Raw genomic sequence first — 14,706 nt, 5'->3', positions numbered from 1 at the left:
ATCCTACAAGAGACTAGAAAAGGGTTTTGCCCAAGCAAGCACCCAATAAGTACACTAAATGAAAAGGACTTCGGAGTAGGGGGAGGCAAAAACGGTGGATGATGGTATTATGGAGGTGAAGTACTGATTTGAACTGGGAACGGGGTGCAATGTAACATTGGGGGATTATATAAGCGTGCCTTCTTATATTTCTTAAATAAATATTAAAACTATGAAATTGGCACACAGTCTTACAAAAGACCTCTAATTCTATTCAACGTACCAAAGGAAAACGAACAGACAGGTGTGCTGCCATCGGAGCATTAGTAAATGAAACTTAGAGAATGAAGACTATAAAGAAAAAGACGCTCCCTCCAAATTAGAATGTCTAAAAGAGGCATATTTCCCCCACTAAGGCTACAAGGGTGGATGAGAAGTGGGACAAGAACGTTTCTTAAATTCGCCTGAGGAGACTTTCCCGCTTCTGAGGGCAGCAAGGAGGATATAAGGTGTAGGTTCCCATTTCCTCGAATTAAGAAAACAGGTTTCTCCCAAAACTGAGGGGGTGGAAGGTACCGGGCCCTTGTCGCAAACCACAGAAAGAATGGTTGTCTCTCCCCCCAAAAAAGGTCCCCTCTGACTCCACAGGACTCAGAGGGACAAGGTAGTTACTCGCCTCAGTCCACCGCAAGTGCCATGGTCCTGGAAGAGGCGGGGAGAGCTGGGGCACTGCTAAAGAAACAGACGAAGGCCACAACTCGGCCTCAACTCCCTCAGCCCTGAGAGGGGTGGTGATGCAAAAGGAGGCGGGCGTGTGCAAGAGGCCCGAGGAAGGAAGACCGAGCACGGAGGGCGTCGGACTCGTTCCCAGCCTCCACCAAACACCAAACACCCCCCCACTCAGCCGCCAAGGCTAAGCCACCCACCCCCTCCCACAACCGCCACCTCCGCTCCACCGGGGCCGAGTCGATACCCAGACGGGCCTCTCCGCGCCTCCCTCCCCTTTCCCTCCTTGCTCCCCACCGCCCCCCCGGCTGCGGGCAGCCTCACACCTCGCGCCGCCAACGCCGCTCCCGACCCCTCAAACCCCAACGCCGACACGGCAGCCCCCTCCTCCCCCGGACTCCGGCACGGAACACAGGGAATGGTGTTACCTTCTGCCTCACCAGAGGTGCCCCTGGCCTGGGGGTGCCGCTGCGCTCGATCCCGGGAGGAGGTTTTCGGTACTTTGAATAATCCCCTTTTGCCGCTTTTCCCTCCCCCACAACCAGTCTCAGTCCCAAAATGGCGCCGACCCGATCCGCAATGTTCTGGGCCAAGTCTCGCGAGATCGTGGAAGGTGGCGAGGCGGGGAAGGAACTACAGGGGTTGAGGAAAAGGGGGGGGAGAAGGCGGGGCGAGGAAAAGAAGGAGGGAGAAAGGGTGTGGAAGAAGCAGTGCGAACGAACCTACTGGGCGGGGCAGCAGGAAGAGCGCCTACACCACAGAACCTTCTGGCCCAAGCAACCGCTCACGCCCCGGTCAGAGAAGCTCCGCCCTCTACGTCGGGCGGCTGGGGGGAGGGGGAAAGGGCGTGGCTACGGCTGGAGGCGGGGCTTCGAAGAGGCCCTGGAGCAGGGGCGCGCGGGGGGCGGTGGCTCCGCGCGGTGACGTCAGGAGCAGCTGGAGTCGGGGATTACCCCCTGCTGCTGACGTGTGGACGGTGAACAATCGGGAACGTTCGGTGAAAGGGGGAATTCCCCGCCGCTCCCTGAGGAGCCCCTCCTCCCGCCCCTCCCCCCGCCCGGGGCCGCCTCGGAGCCCGGGCTGGTGGGGCCGCGAGGAGCGAGTGGCTACCGCTCGGGCTCGGGTGGCGCGCGCCGCGACGTCTTCCCCGGCTCGAAGCTCGGGGGAGCCGCAGCGCGCGCCTCTCGCCGGGTACCGCGCTCGGGCCCGGGTGAATCGGAGCTCACGCGTCGTCCGTACACAGCCCTGCGCCGGCGGGCGGAACGGCGGCCGCGCTGGCGCGGGGGTGACGGGGCACCCTGAAGCGGTGGGTCCGCGGTCGCACGCACATGCGGAGCGAGTCGGACCTTAGCGGTGTGTGGGAGGCCGGCAGCTGATAAAACGAGACTCGCTGGGAATCGAGCCCAGATTCTCAAAGGCCAAAAATGGCTACTGGGTATAATCGTGCTAATGATCATTTTTCTGTCTACTAAATCTACGGTAGATAAATTATTTCAGCAGAGGTCTCAGAGCCCCGCATGGCCCATACGATTTTTTTTTTTTAATGAATGTCATGGTATTCACAGTTGTTTCTCTAATTGTGATACCGTTTCGCCTAAACGGAAGGCTCACTTTGAAACCGGGGAAAGTCCGAATTCCAGGGAAAGACAAGTAACCACGTTCGTTTAGAGGGAAGGTGGGCGGGGGGTGTCTTAACGAGGGAAAAGCTGGAAAATAGAAGTATCTGGCTTTTCGCCCTCTCCCACGGCACAAGGGCTTCATACACAGAAACTTTGTGGTACTTTTATGTGCATTATGGGGTTTGTAGTTTAATGGACTGCTTCTGAAAGATCCCCGAAAGACTGCTGGAATGTGAACTCACCTAAATTTATACTTCCCAACCTTTTATTTCGGTTTTCATCGGGAGATGGCCGCTTTTGGCAATTAATAGTACCCTGCTGGGTGCTAAGGAAAGGGAATTAACACTTGCTAGATGCCTTGTCTGTGCTAGGCATTTTAATCCTTGTATCAGCCTCTGGTGGGTGGTGTTTGCCTCATTTTGCAGATGAGGAAAATGGTTCAGATTAACGTGTTTAACGTTATGCAATATAGAAGTTGGGCGGCACACTTTGTACCAGGTTTAAACTCACATCTTTTGGGGTCTTGATCCACATTCTTTTCTCCACACCACGTTGCTTTGGTAGAAGAAATTTATGTATTCAGAGAGGACATGCTTATGCTTTTATTTCTAAGCATGATGTCAAGCCAGAAAAAAAGGAAGCAAAAAGAAAAAGCTGATAATGTAAACACACACTAATTGTGCCTTTCTTATGATTAAAAAACACTATAAAGTTGAAAAGCAGTGAAATGGAAAAACAATTGTACATGTACAAGCAGATTGTTTTTAATTTAGTATCTAATGTTTGATTTACATAATATATTAAGAGCTTTTACAAGTGATTAAGGAAAAGATAACCACAATGACTCAAAAAAGTCAAAGGACATGAACAGGCTAGTCATGTATGTGTATATATACTGGGGAGGAGGATCAGTAATTATGTGAAAAGATATTCTACCTCACCAAAAATCAGACAAAAATGAAAATAAAACTAACAGTGATATGCCACTTTTTACCTAGCAAATTGGCAAAGATTAAAAAGACTAAAAACCTACATGAGAATATAAGAAACTGGCATTTATTTACATTAACCATATCAAGAATGAAAATCTGTGTGGCCTTTCTGGAAGATAACTTGGCTTTTATAAAAATTTTAAAGTCTTTAAGATACCCTTTACAAAGTTATTTTACACCTTGGAATTTATTTTAATAAAATAACAGGAAAGGGTCTAACAATTTATAAAGATATTCAGAGATAACTGGTTTATAACCATAAAAAAATTGGAAACAACATAAATGCCTGTAAATAAAGAGATTGAGAAAATAAATTGTTACATCCATAGAGTAGAATATGAAGCCATTAACAATGTTTATAAAAAATAATCACATGAAAAGATATTCACAGCATACTATTGAAAAAAAATAAGAGGCAGATTACAAAACTGTCTCATTTTTGTCAAATAAAAAATTATAATCAAAGGACAATGTCTGACAGAATAGACACAAAATGTTAATAATGTTTATTTCTAGGTGGCAGACTAATAGAGGATCTTTATTTTATTCCTTATACTTGCTAAGAGCATGTGTTACTTTTCTAACCATAGGAAAAAAAGTACTCAAGGCTGGGCATGGTGGCTCTATACATAATTATCTACCAGTTTCTACCTCTACCTTAATCCTGGAAAGATGTCCAGGGCCTTCCTCATCATTCCTCCTATACTTACTATACTAGATTATAATTGCTTAATTTCTTACCTGTCTCTACCACTAGACTCAAAGATCCTTAAAAATAGTGACTGTGTCTTACTCATATTTGTCCATAGCAACCAGTACAATTTCTACAACAGTGAAAATTCTCCAATAATTTTTTTAAACATAACAAATTTATTACATGCACACATGTGCACAGGAGCCATACAGATTATGAACTCCCCTGTAATATTTGTTAAATGCATGGCTACCCTACCTTTTGCCTTTGTGTTAGGCACACGCTGTCTGCAATTCTCAGATACTCCTTATTCTTGAACATTCTGTGCAAATATTGTTTCCTATATCAAGATTGCCTTTCTCGGCCAGGCGCGGTGGCTCACGCCTGTAATCCTAGCACTCTGGGAGGCCGAGGCGGGTGGATCGCTCAAGGTCAGGAGTTCGAGACCAGCCTGAGCAAGAGCGAGACCCCGTCTCTACTAAAAATAGAAACAAATTATATGGACAGCTAAAATATATATAGAAAAAATTAGCCGGGCATGGTGGCGCATGCCTGTAGTCCCAGCTACTTGGGAGGCTGAGGCAGTAGGATCGCTTAAGCCCAGGAGTTTGAGGTTGCTGTGAGCTAGGCTGATGCCACGGCACTCACTCTAGCCAAGGCAACAAAGCAACACTCTGTCTCAAAAAAAATAAATAAATAAATAAATAAAAATAAAAAAAGATTGCCTTTCTCCTACCCACTCTCTACTTTGCAAATTCTTATTTGTTATTCCTAAGAGACCTGTTCAAATAACACACTATCAGGTAAAGCTCAAAACTTCCTTCTCTGTACTCTCATGTGGATTTAATCCCACTTTTATCACTGTTTTATCTGTTTGTTCTCCTTTATGTCCCCTTTTCCAAAAGGTGAAACTCCAGTCAGGGATGCTGTTCTATGCATCCCCTACTCTAAACCAATTCTCAGCCCGTAAGAGGCCTCAGTAAATTGAATTTCATTGACTATTTATTGGGGCTCATAGTAGTCTCAATAAATATTGCCAGCGACATGATAGAAGCATCCAGAAGCCACCAGCTCCTGTTCCCATGAACCAGCACAGCCTGAGTTGGCTGCCAAGGTGCAGAGGTCCCCCTTTATTCTCTATTCACTACCAGTTATGGCCCTGCTGTTGTGCTTTGGCTATTCACAGACCTGAGTTGAGGCTCAAATCTCTTACTTGGAGAAAATCAGAAACTCACAGAGCCTTTCTTCTTGGTATAATCAAATATATTTGCACACCCCTTTTTCTTCTGGCAAGTTTCACAGTTTTGTGTTGATCTGTTTAATGGGTCCCTCTTCCCAATGGAGAGAGCCCATTTCCATTTTCTTTGCAGCTGTATCCCCAGCACCTGGCACAATGCTGGACACAGGGTACAAGCTACCTGGAGGAATGAATGAATGGTTACTGAAAATAAAAAACATTGTGAAGAGAAATGTTTCAGGAACAACCTGCCCTATAAGAAATAAAAGGCTGGCCGGGTGCGGTAGCTCACGCCTGTAATCCTAGCACTCTGGGAGGCCGAGGTGTGCGGATCCTTTGAGCTCAGGAGTTCGAGACCAGCCTGAGCAAGAGTGAGACCCCGTCTCTACTAAAAATAGAAATTATATGGACAACTAAAAAAAAAATATATATATATATATACACACACACACACACACACACACACACACAGTTAGCCAGGCATGGTGGCACATGCCTGTAGTCCCAGCTACTCGGGAGGCTCAGGCAGTAGGATTGCTTGAGCCCAGGAGTTTGAGGTTGCTGTGAGCTAGGCTGACGCCACGGCACTCTAGCCTGGGCAACAGAGTGAGCAACAGAGTGAGACTCTGTCTCAAAAAAAAAAAAAAAGCCAATCAAAGGAAATCACAGATAGAAGTGAAACTAAAGATTTCTCATTTTGGTACCTAGTATTGAGCCTTTAAGTTTCAGAATTGGAGTAATCATAGATCACTTCAACTTCAGTGAAACTGGAAGCTCTGTTCACACTGACTGACTTTTGTTAAAATTCATAGGAATCAATATGATATTTTATGATTTGAGAAGCAACTTCAATTATATTTTTACTTATATCTTCCTTTTTAATTGTGAAAATAATACAAGCTGGTTATAAAAAATTTCCAACAATACAAAAGTATATGTTAGAAGGTCCTACTATACTTCAAAAATTAAACTTTTGGCCGGGCATGGTGGCTCACGCCTGTAATCATAACACTCTGGAAGACCCAGGTAGGATGATCCCTTGAGGTCAGGAGTTCGAGACCAGGCTGAAAAAGAGTGAGACCCGTCTCTACCAAAAATAGAAAAAATGAGCTGGGCGTGGTGGCTTGATTCAGCTTCTGGGGAATGGGAAGGGTGGATAGAGGGGCAGACAGGAGAATTGCTTGAGCCCAGGGGTTTGAGGTTGCTGTGAGCTAGGCTGATGCCACGGCACTCTAGCCCAGGCAACAGAGCAAGACTCTGTCTCAAAAAAAAAAAAAAAATTAAACTTTTATGAACAATTTATTGTGATTCTTCTAGATTTTTTCCTATGCATACATACATATATATTTTACTAAAATTGAATTATACTATATATAACGTTTTGCAGTTTCTTGTTTAAACTTGGTAATATAACATGAACATCTTTACATGTCAGTACACTTAGCACTAACTTTTCTTCTTTTTAATTTTTTTTTTTTTTTTTTTTTTTTTTTTAGAGATGGGTCTTGATCTGTCACCCAGGCTGGAATCCAATGGCAATGCAATGATAGCTCACTGCAACCTTGAACTCCTGGGCTCTAGTGCTCCTCCCGCCTCAGCCTCCTGAGTAGCTGGGGACTGCAGGCAAACACCACCACATCTGGCTATTTTTATTATTTTTTTGTAGAGAGGAGGGTCCTGTTATGTTGCTCAGGCTTGTCTGGAACTCTTGGCCTCAAGTGATCCTCCTGCTTTATCCTCTTGAGTAGCTCGGTTACAGACGCAAGCAACCATGCCTGGCAACTTACTATTTTTAAAAATTATTTAATAGTCCTTTGAAAGAATTTACCTTATTTAACCAATGCCTTATAGAAGGACATTTATGTTGTATCTAACTTTCCTCTTAAAAGCTATGTAGTAATGGACATTTCTGAATTTAGAGAGTGTATTTGGAAAGGAAGGAGAGGGAAGTAGTGGAAAAATTATAGTAATATGCCAATGGGCGAATCATTGAGCTAAGGATGTAGTTTAAAAGGAAGATATGGTAGAAATGATATTATTTATTGATCACTTATGATGAACCAGGACCTAGTTAGATGTGATCCATGCTGCCATTTGCCTTAATAGTGTTACTACTTTTACTACAGACTCAGATTCATCTGGACTCCACATGGTAGTAGAAAGAGCATGGGCTTTGGAGTTAGACCTGCACTTGAATCCTAGCTGAATTAAATTCAGATTTATTTTCTGTAATATTAGATGCTGTTGCTGTGCATCTGTTGAGGATACAGAAGTAATTAAGACACAGTTCCCAACTCCAAATTCTTACAGCTGGAGGGACAAAACTGACATAATATCTATTTTGTTCTCTGCTGTGTTTTACCCTGCTTAGCGATAGTAGGCATTCAATAAATATTTGTCAAATGAATGAATTTCAAGACTTTGTGCCAGGTGCTATATTAGAAGCATGTACAGGGTGCTATCAGGTGGCTTTCCAAGAAGAAGCCACAGAAGTTGAGTCTGGCAAATTGAATAGAATTCCAAGAGGTAGGGCCCTCCAGGTAGAAGCTGTTGCACAACCAGAGTTGCAAGGATGAAAATAAGCCAGAGTAGGGCATTTCCAAAAATGCAAAGAAAAGTGACTGTCACCACCCAGGCTGCTGGGAACGAAGGGAGGGTTGAGATCACATCACAAGGACCTCAACACTGTGCTGGGGAGATTAGATGTTTATCCTGAGGGCTTTGGAAAGTCTTTTATTTTAGGCAGGAGAAAGACATGATTGGGTTTATGCTTTCGAAAGAGCCTTCTCATGACTCATGATCCTCTGGAAAAGAGATAAGGAAACTGAGACTCCAGGAAGAGATAGAAGCTAAGAAGCTATTGCAGTAATCCAGGTGAAAGATGATGGTGGCTGGGACCACCCTGGCCGCCTTTCGGTTTCTCCTACACACCATGGTTCTCCCTGCTGAAAGTCATCATGAAAACTGTTTCTTCTGCCTAGAACACATGTCCTCTACCACTTTCTGCCACCAACTCTTACAAGCTTTTAAATCTCAGCCTAAATGTTACCTCACCTCCATAGGTGGCTGTTCTGACCTCCTACTTCCCTGTACTCTCCCTCATAACACTGATGTTAATTATAAATCAGTTATTTATAAGATTATTTGATTGATATCTGCCTCATGCACTGGACACTAGGTTTCACAAGGAACTGAATGAGTGTATAAATGAATGGGCAGGGAGAGGTGAAGCAACAGGACCGGATTCAAGAAGAGGGTACAGAGCCGAGGAGACCCCGAGCAGTGCTGCCAATGCCCTGGTGGAGACGCCAAGGTCAGCATCAGATTTGAAATATTTAAAGTGGATATGAAACTACTTCAGCAATGCAGACAATTAAGTGCATTGTTCTGGGCAATGGTGCTATTGATAAAACATGTCTCCTGATATCCTACACAACAAACAAATTTCTATCTGAATATATTCAGACTGCTCTTGACAACTATGCAGTCACAGTTATGATTGGTGGAGAGCCATATACTCTTGGACTTTCTGATACTGCAGAGCAAGAGGATTATGACAGATTATGACCACCGAGTTATCCACAAACAGATGTATTTCTAGTCTGTTTTTCAGTGGTTTCTCTGTCCTCATTTGAAAATGTGAAAGAAAAGTGGGTGCCTGAGATAATTCACTGCTATCCAAAGACTCCTTTCTTGCTTTTCAGGACCCAAACTGATTACCCCTCTATAATTGAGAAACTTTCCAAGAACAAACAGAAGCCTATTACTCCAGAGACTGCTGAAAAGCTGGCCAGTGACTTGAAGGCTGTCAAGTGTGTGGCGTGTTCTGCACCCACACAGAAAGGCCTAAGGAATGTATTTGACCAAGCAATATTGGCTGTCCTGGAGAAGAGCCACAGGTGTGTGCTGCTATGGAACATCTCTCCAGAGTCCTTTCTGCACAGCTGGTGTCGGCGATGATTAAATCAAACTAAAGGTTAAAAATTAAAATTTGCTTTTGCAATAGTGACAAAAAAAGAGGATATAGAATTCGGAGAATGTTGTGTTTAAGTGTTTGTGAAGATAAGACAGAGAGAGGGATTTGGGGAGAAAAAAAAAAAAGAAAAAATAAGACAGAGAAAAACTGTCGATGATGACCCTGGTTTCTAATAATTTGGGCATTTGGGTGTATGCCGTGGGCATTCCCTGAGTTAGGAAACAGGCAGAGAAAAAAGCTGGTGGAACATGGAAATCATGAGTTCAGTTTAGGACATTGTGTTATTGTGAAATAAATATTTCGTCTTCTCATTTCCTGACATACAACTCCAAAAACCCTTGGAATCTCTAAAGGGATAAGTGTCTTTTTCCTGACTGATGACTGGGAAGTCCTGGATAGCCTCAGGGTGGGAGCTGGTTGCCTAGGGGACCAACCTTGTGATTAAAGGGTTGGGATTTTTCAGCCCCACCGCTCCAACTTCCAGGGAGGAGAGAGGATCTGAAAGTTAAATTGATCACCAGTGGCCAATGATTTAATTAATCATGCCTGTGTAATAAAACTTCCATAAAAACCAAGAAAGACAAATTGTCAGGAGCTTCTGGATAGCTCAACACATAGGGATTCCTAGAGGTGGTATGTCTAGAGAGGGTATAGAAGCTCCTTACCCCTTCCGCATTCCTCACCTTAGGCATCTGTTCTCCTGTATTCTGTGTATATCCTTTAAAATAAACCAGTAAACATGTTCCCCTGAGTTCCATGACCCAGTCTAGCAGACTTGTTGAAACCAAGGAGGAGGCCTTGGGAACTCCAATTTATAGCTGGTCAGTCAGAAGCACAGGTAAAACAATTTGGGGCCTGCTATTGACATCTGAAGTGGGGGACAGTCTTGTGGACTGAGCCCTCAACCTGTAAGATTTGACTCTCCAGGTAGGTAGCCCCAGAATTGAATTGAATTAAAGGACACCCAGCTGCTGCCCAATGAAGAATCCAATGTAGAATTTTTTTTTTTTTTTTTTTTTTTTTTTTTTTGAGGACCATGACCTGGAGCCACACCTAAGAAGCCTTGAGCAAGTAGACTGTCCAGTGCAGGATTGACTGGTTGTTGGTGGGGAAAAATCCCCACACACTTCTTGATGACCTGAGGTCACAGAAGTCTTCTGTGTGGATTGTTAAGAGAATAGAAAAAGCACTTTGGTTTTTTTCCTATATCCATGGAGACATGTAATGAGGCATGTAGTGATTTTGCATCCCAGACCAAAAATTCATGTGGGCAAGAAATAAAATTCAGGCAAATTTCCACAATAAGTTCTATATTCCAGTGTTAACCTCAATCAACTTAGGTTTCCATCTTGCCTCCAGCTGTGTCTCATTTGGAGAGGGGTAGCTTGTGTAGTGCTAAGGATTCAGGGAAAGACAGGGTTTCAAGTCACCTATCAATGTTGGAATCTGCTGAGAGATCTTTGTTCTTATTTGATGCCTATCATTGGCTCATAAAAGTTACACTGTTGAGTCATCCCTTGTTTTTTTTTTGTTTTTTTTTTTTGTTTTTTTTTTTTGAGACAGGGTCTTGCTCTGTTGCCCGGGGCTCTGTTGCCCGGGCTAGAGTGCCGAGGCATCAGCCTAGCTCACAGCAACCTCAAACTCCTGGGCTTAAGCAATCCTTCTGCCTCAGCCTCCCAAGTAGCTGGGACTACAGGCATGTGCCACCATGCCCTGCTAATTTTTTCTATATATATTTTTAGTTGTCCAGCTAATTTCTTTCTATTTTTTTAGTAGAGATGGAGTCTCACTCTTGCTCAGGCTGGTCTCGAACTCCTGACCTTGAGCAATCCTCCCGCCTCAGCCTCCCAGACTGCTAGGATTACAGGCGTGAGCCACAGTGACCAGCCGAGTCAACCCTTGTAATGGCCCAGAAAACTAAGATTCCAAAAGATACAATGGAAAGGTTTGGAAGAGAGAGCAGCCGTGAGAGATTGAGTCCAGAGAGAAAGAGCAAAGAACAGAAGAGAGACACAGTAATACAGGGTGTCTCAAAAGTCACAATACGTAGGGAAAATGGGATATTGTAGCTAAATGTACCTTTTTTGGAGGGTGGGGAGCGGATATTCCCGTGGGTGAGGACTGGAAAACCTGCTAGACAAATTCTGAAAGAGCTGTGACACTAAATGTACCTTTGTTTACAAAATATTCATTACAAAATTTTTCCCTTTTATGGAGGCTTTTGGGACACCCTATAGTTTACAACATGGATGATGATCAAAAAAGATCGCAAGGTAAAACAGAGTGGGTGAGGTCCTGATCTTAAGGGGTCTTTATGCTATTCAAAGTAATTTTGACTTTTTCCTATACAAGAGAAGGAGCCTTGGTTAATGTAAATGGAAAATGACATGATCAGATTTACATTTAATGAAAATATTCTGGAAATAAATTGGAGGATGAATTGAAAAAAGTTGAGCCTGGAATCTAGAAGATTTCATTATCCCAATGATAGCTAAGGTTACTGATTGTCTATATACATCTAGATGAGTGGTCTTAACCTGGGTAATTTTACCCGCCAGAGGATATTTGGTAATGTCTAGAGGCACTTTTATTGTCCAACTGTGTAAATCATGGTGACTAGAGACCAATGATGCTGCTAAACATCCTATAATCTTCAGCATCACAAAGAATTATTTGGCCCAAGCTGTTAATAGTATTGGTTGAGTAAGGTTGAGAAATCCTCATCTAAGTGGGTAATATTTTATAAAATTGAGATTATAGTCTAATCATTTTTTTTTACTTAGAAATATACTGTTACCACCCTTTCAGGTCAATGATTGTAAATCTACCTTATCACTTGGAATGGCTACCTACTGTTCATAGTAGAATTGTACTATACATAGCACATGATTTATTTAAACAATTGATCCTACATCAATGGACATTTAGGTTGTTTTTAGTTTTTTGCAATTAAAGCTAATACTGTGATAAACATTTTTTTTTTTTTTTTTTTTTTTTTGAGACAGAATCTCACTCTGTCAGCTGGGCTAGAGGGCTAGAATGCCATGGTGTCAGCCTAGCTCACAGCAACCTCAGACTCCTGGACTCCAGCAATCCTCCTGCCTCAGTCCCCCTAATAGCATGCTCCACTACACCTGGCTAATTTTTTCTATTTTTAATAGAGTCGGGGTCTCACTCTTTGCTCAGGCTGAACTCAGACTCAGCTCAAGCAATCCTCCCGCCTTGGCCTCCCAGAATGCTAGGATTACAGGTGTGAGCCACTACGACTGGCCCAATAAACATTCTTATACATATATCTGGACATGACATTACTACCTAGTTATATATCAAATAACCTATCAGTCACTAAATCCCCACTTTATTTAAAGGTTTTACAGTCATCTCACCCTCCCTCATGTATACACCCTAATGTTTTTTCAGCAGTGAGTCTTTTGGTGAACACTAAAGGTTCTTGGCTTTTCATTTGTTTGGTTTCATACTACTATACTTTCAGACATTTCAATTTTTATTACCACTTCTGTCTGAAAATTGACAGGCAAAAGAACAGGAACTGAAACTCAAATCAAATATTTTTAGTGCTTATCAAAGGAGCTAGAAGCATGATGAAAATGAAATGCTCGGATTATCTGCGGATTTCCTACCCCTGGTTTCTTGTTGCAGTGAGTGATTAAGGATTGCCTCCTTTGCACATCAGCATTACTCAGTGTTACTGTGGAAATCTCTGTCCCACATCACCAGTGCTTACCCAGTGATAGCTAAGGCCCCTGATTGCCTCAGTCAGAACCACACTTCATTCTTAGAGCTACCTTGCCTCTGATTTATTTGTGTCTCTTCCTCCTTGGTTTTATTTTCTTTTTCTTTCTAGTTTTCTCTTTCCAAGCTGTAAAGTTACTAAAGCAAAGTTTGTCACAACTCTTTGATATCTCTGTCAAGATTGCAACCAAAGAAAATGTGTTTGTACATCAGAGCATTGGTGATTTTGATCAGAATTAAAGTGATGATTTCTGATAGAAAGGAATTTATCAAATATTAGAATAATAGAGTAGTTTGAGGAATTACTATTTTTTAAATCCTCAAACTTGAAGGAAGTTTAAAGTGGAGACTTTTTTTTTACAGCTTTTGGGCGGCTGACTGGCTCTTCTCTCCCTCTTATAATAACAGAACGCCTGTTTCTCGAGGGAACCCATTCTGTGTAGTATGAGTGGGACTGACCCCACCTGACTACCCGGTTTGCTCCACCCCCACTCCAGTTCCAGTTGTAGACTTGTGTATTAGACCTGCCTAATGGAAATACACTATCACTATGGTCACAGTGTTAATTTGGGGGCATGTGTCTCAAACTAGACCAGTCAGAACCTTTTCTGGGACTTTGCCACAGATGCTATCGGGAAGGTATTCTTTTTCTACAGGGGGTTACCAAAAGTGAGATGTAAATCTGGAATTTCCAGTGGGAAAAAATCAAGAATTTCCATTCTGCCTGTCACATAGCTCTCAGAGACGAGCATAATCAGAGGCCTAACGTTCTTTTAGTCCTTATATCTAGTCCTTCTTGAAGCAGTGCCCATCTCTGGACTTCACAGTTATATAACCAAATAAATTTCCTTTACTGCTTTACTAGTTTGTATCAGATTTCTGTCACTTTTTGTCACTTTCATTCAAAGGAATACCTATGAGTTCAGGGCCTTTGTCTTGTAAGGTGGTTGATACAATGCAATGTTTTCTTTCCTCCATGATGTCCAAAGTCTATTGAGGAAGACCTTCTGCTTCCGGTGAAGGAACTGGCCATCTGAAACAACCCCTAAGGTAAGTGTAACAATTCTGGCATTTTTCTTTCTTTTTGTGTCAACAGCATGGCTAGTCCAAAGAAGAATCAAATTCACTTATTCTATCTATAAATAAGTTTCCCTTGTAAGCAGGATCCCTATTGTGAAAAACAAATTAAAAAGGAAGCAATCCAGGCCCTGTCATCCAGAGCCGAAGCTCTTTTCACTTCAGCAGAATGAAAGGGAATCTGGGAAGTGTCCTTGCAGTTAGCATTCTTTTCTACTGCAAAGGATGAATTCAGCTAACCTTCTAGAAGTGTAAAGAGATTTGGTGAAAGAAGGCAATCACTTTGAGGGAAAAAAGTTGATGAATCAGAGATTGAGAGAAAAGTAGAATTGGAATGAGAAAATAAAATTAAAGATAAGAAAGAGAGAAAACTAAAACAGGAAAATAACCTTACCTGGGATTTTCTATGTTGTTCTTTGCTTTACTTACATGCAGAAGACATACTAATGGCATAGTCATTCATCCATTAAACAATTAGTCCTATAGAACCTACTCTGACCTAGGAACTGGGCTAAATGCTGAGGATGCAAGAGTGAGTAAGATTCCCCATGGCCTCATCTATACTTATAAAAGTCAAAATTTGATTCTAGGAAGGAAAGAGAAATGAAAATCAAACACTCATTGTATTATTGTGGTGATGTTCTCCCCACTAC

General features: G+C 42.7%; 1 protein-coding gene and 2 pseudogenes across 4 annotated transcripts in view; 1 reads left to right on the top strand and 2 right to left on the bottom strand.

Annotated features, from left to right (window-relative positions):
- GPBP1 (GC-rich promoter binding protein 1) overlaps positions 1 to 1,331 on the bottom strand; it is an 86,923-nt gene extending 85,592 nt beyond the window's left edge. For 2 of the 4 annotated variants that reach the window (XM_069492829.1, XM_069492828.1), the window contains exon 1: positions 1,134 to 1,331. The gene's annotated coding sequence lies outside the window, so the exon portion shown is untranslated. The remainder of the gene's footprint in view (positions 1 to 1,133) is intronic. The other 2 variants (XM_069492830.1, XM_069492831.1) reach the window with 2 other exon arrangements.
- A 7,279-nt stretch (positions 1,332 to 8,610) lies between these two features.
- LOC138398025 (cell division control protein 42 homolog pseudogene) lies at positions 8,611 to 9,207 on the top strand (annotated as a pseudogene).
- A 2,114-nt stretch (positions 9,208 to 11,321) lies between these two features.
- LOC138398521 (U7 small nuclear RNA) lies at positions 11,322 to 11,387 on the bottom strand (annotated as a pseudogene).
- Between the last annotated feature and the right edge of the window lie 3,319 nt (positions 11,388 to 14,706).

Source organism: Eulemur rufifrons, chromosome 17, assembly GCF_041146395.1.
Source record: "Eulemur rufifrons isolate Redbay chromosome 17, OSU_ERuf_1, whole genome shotgun sequence".
NCBI lineage: Eukaryota > Metazoa > Chordata > Mammalia > Primates > Lemuridae > Eulemur > Eulemur rufifrons.
The sequence above is the reverse complement of the archived record's forward strand: the minus strand, read 5'-3'. Positions and strand labels throughout refer to the sequence as shown.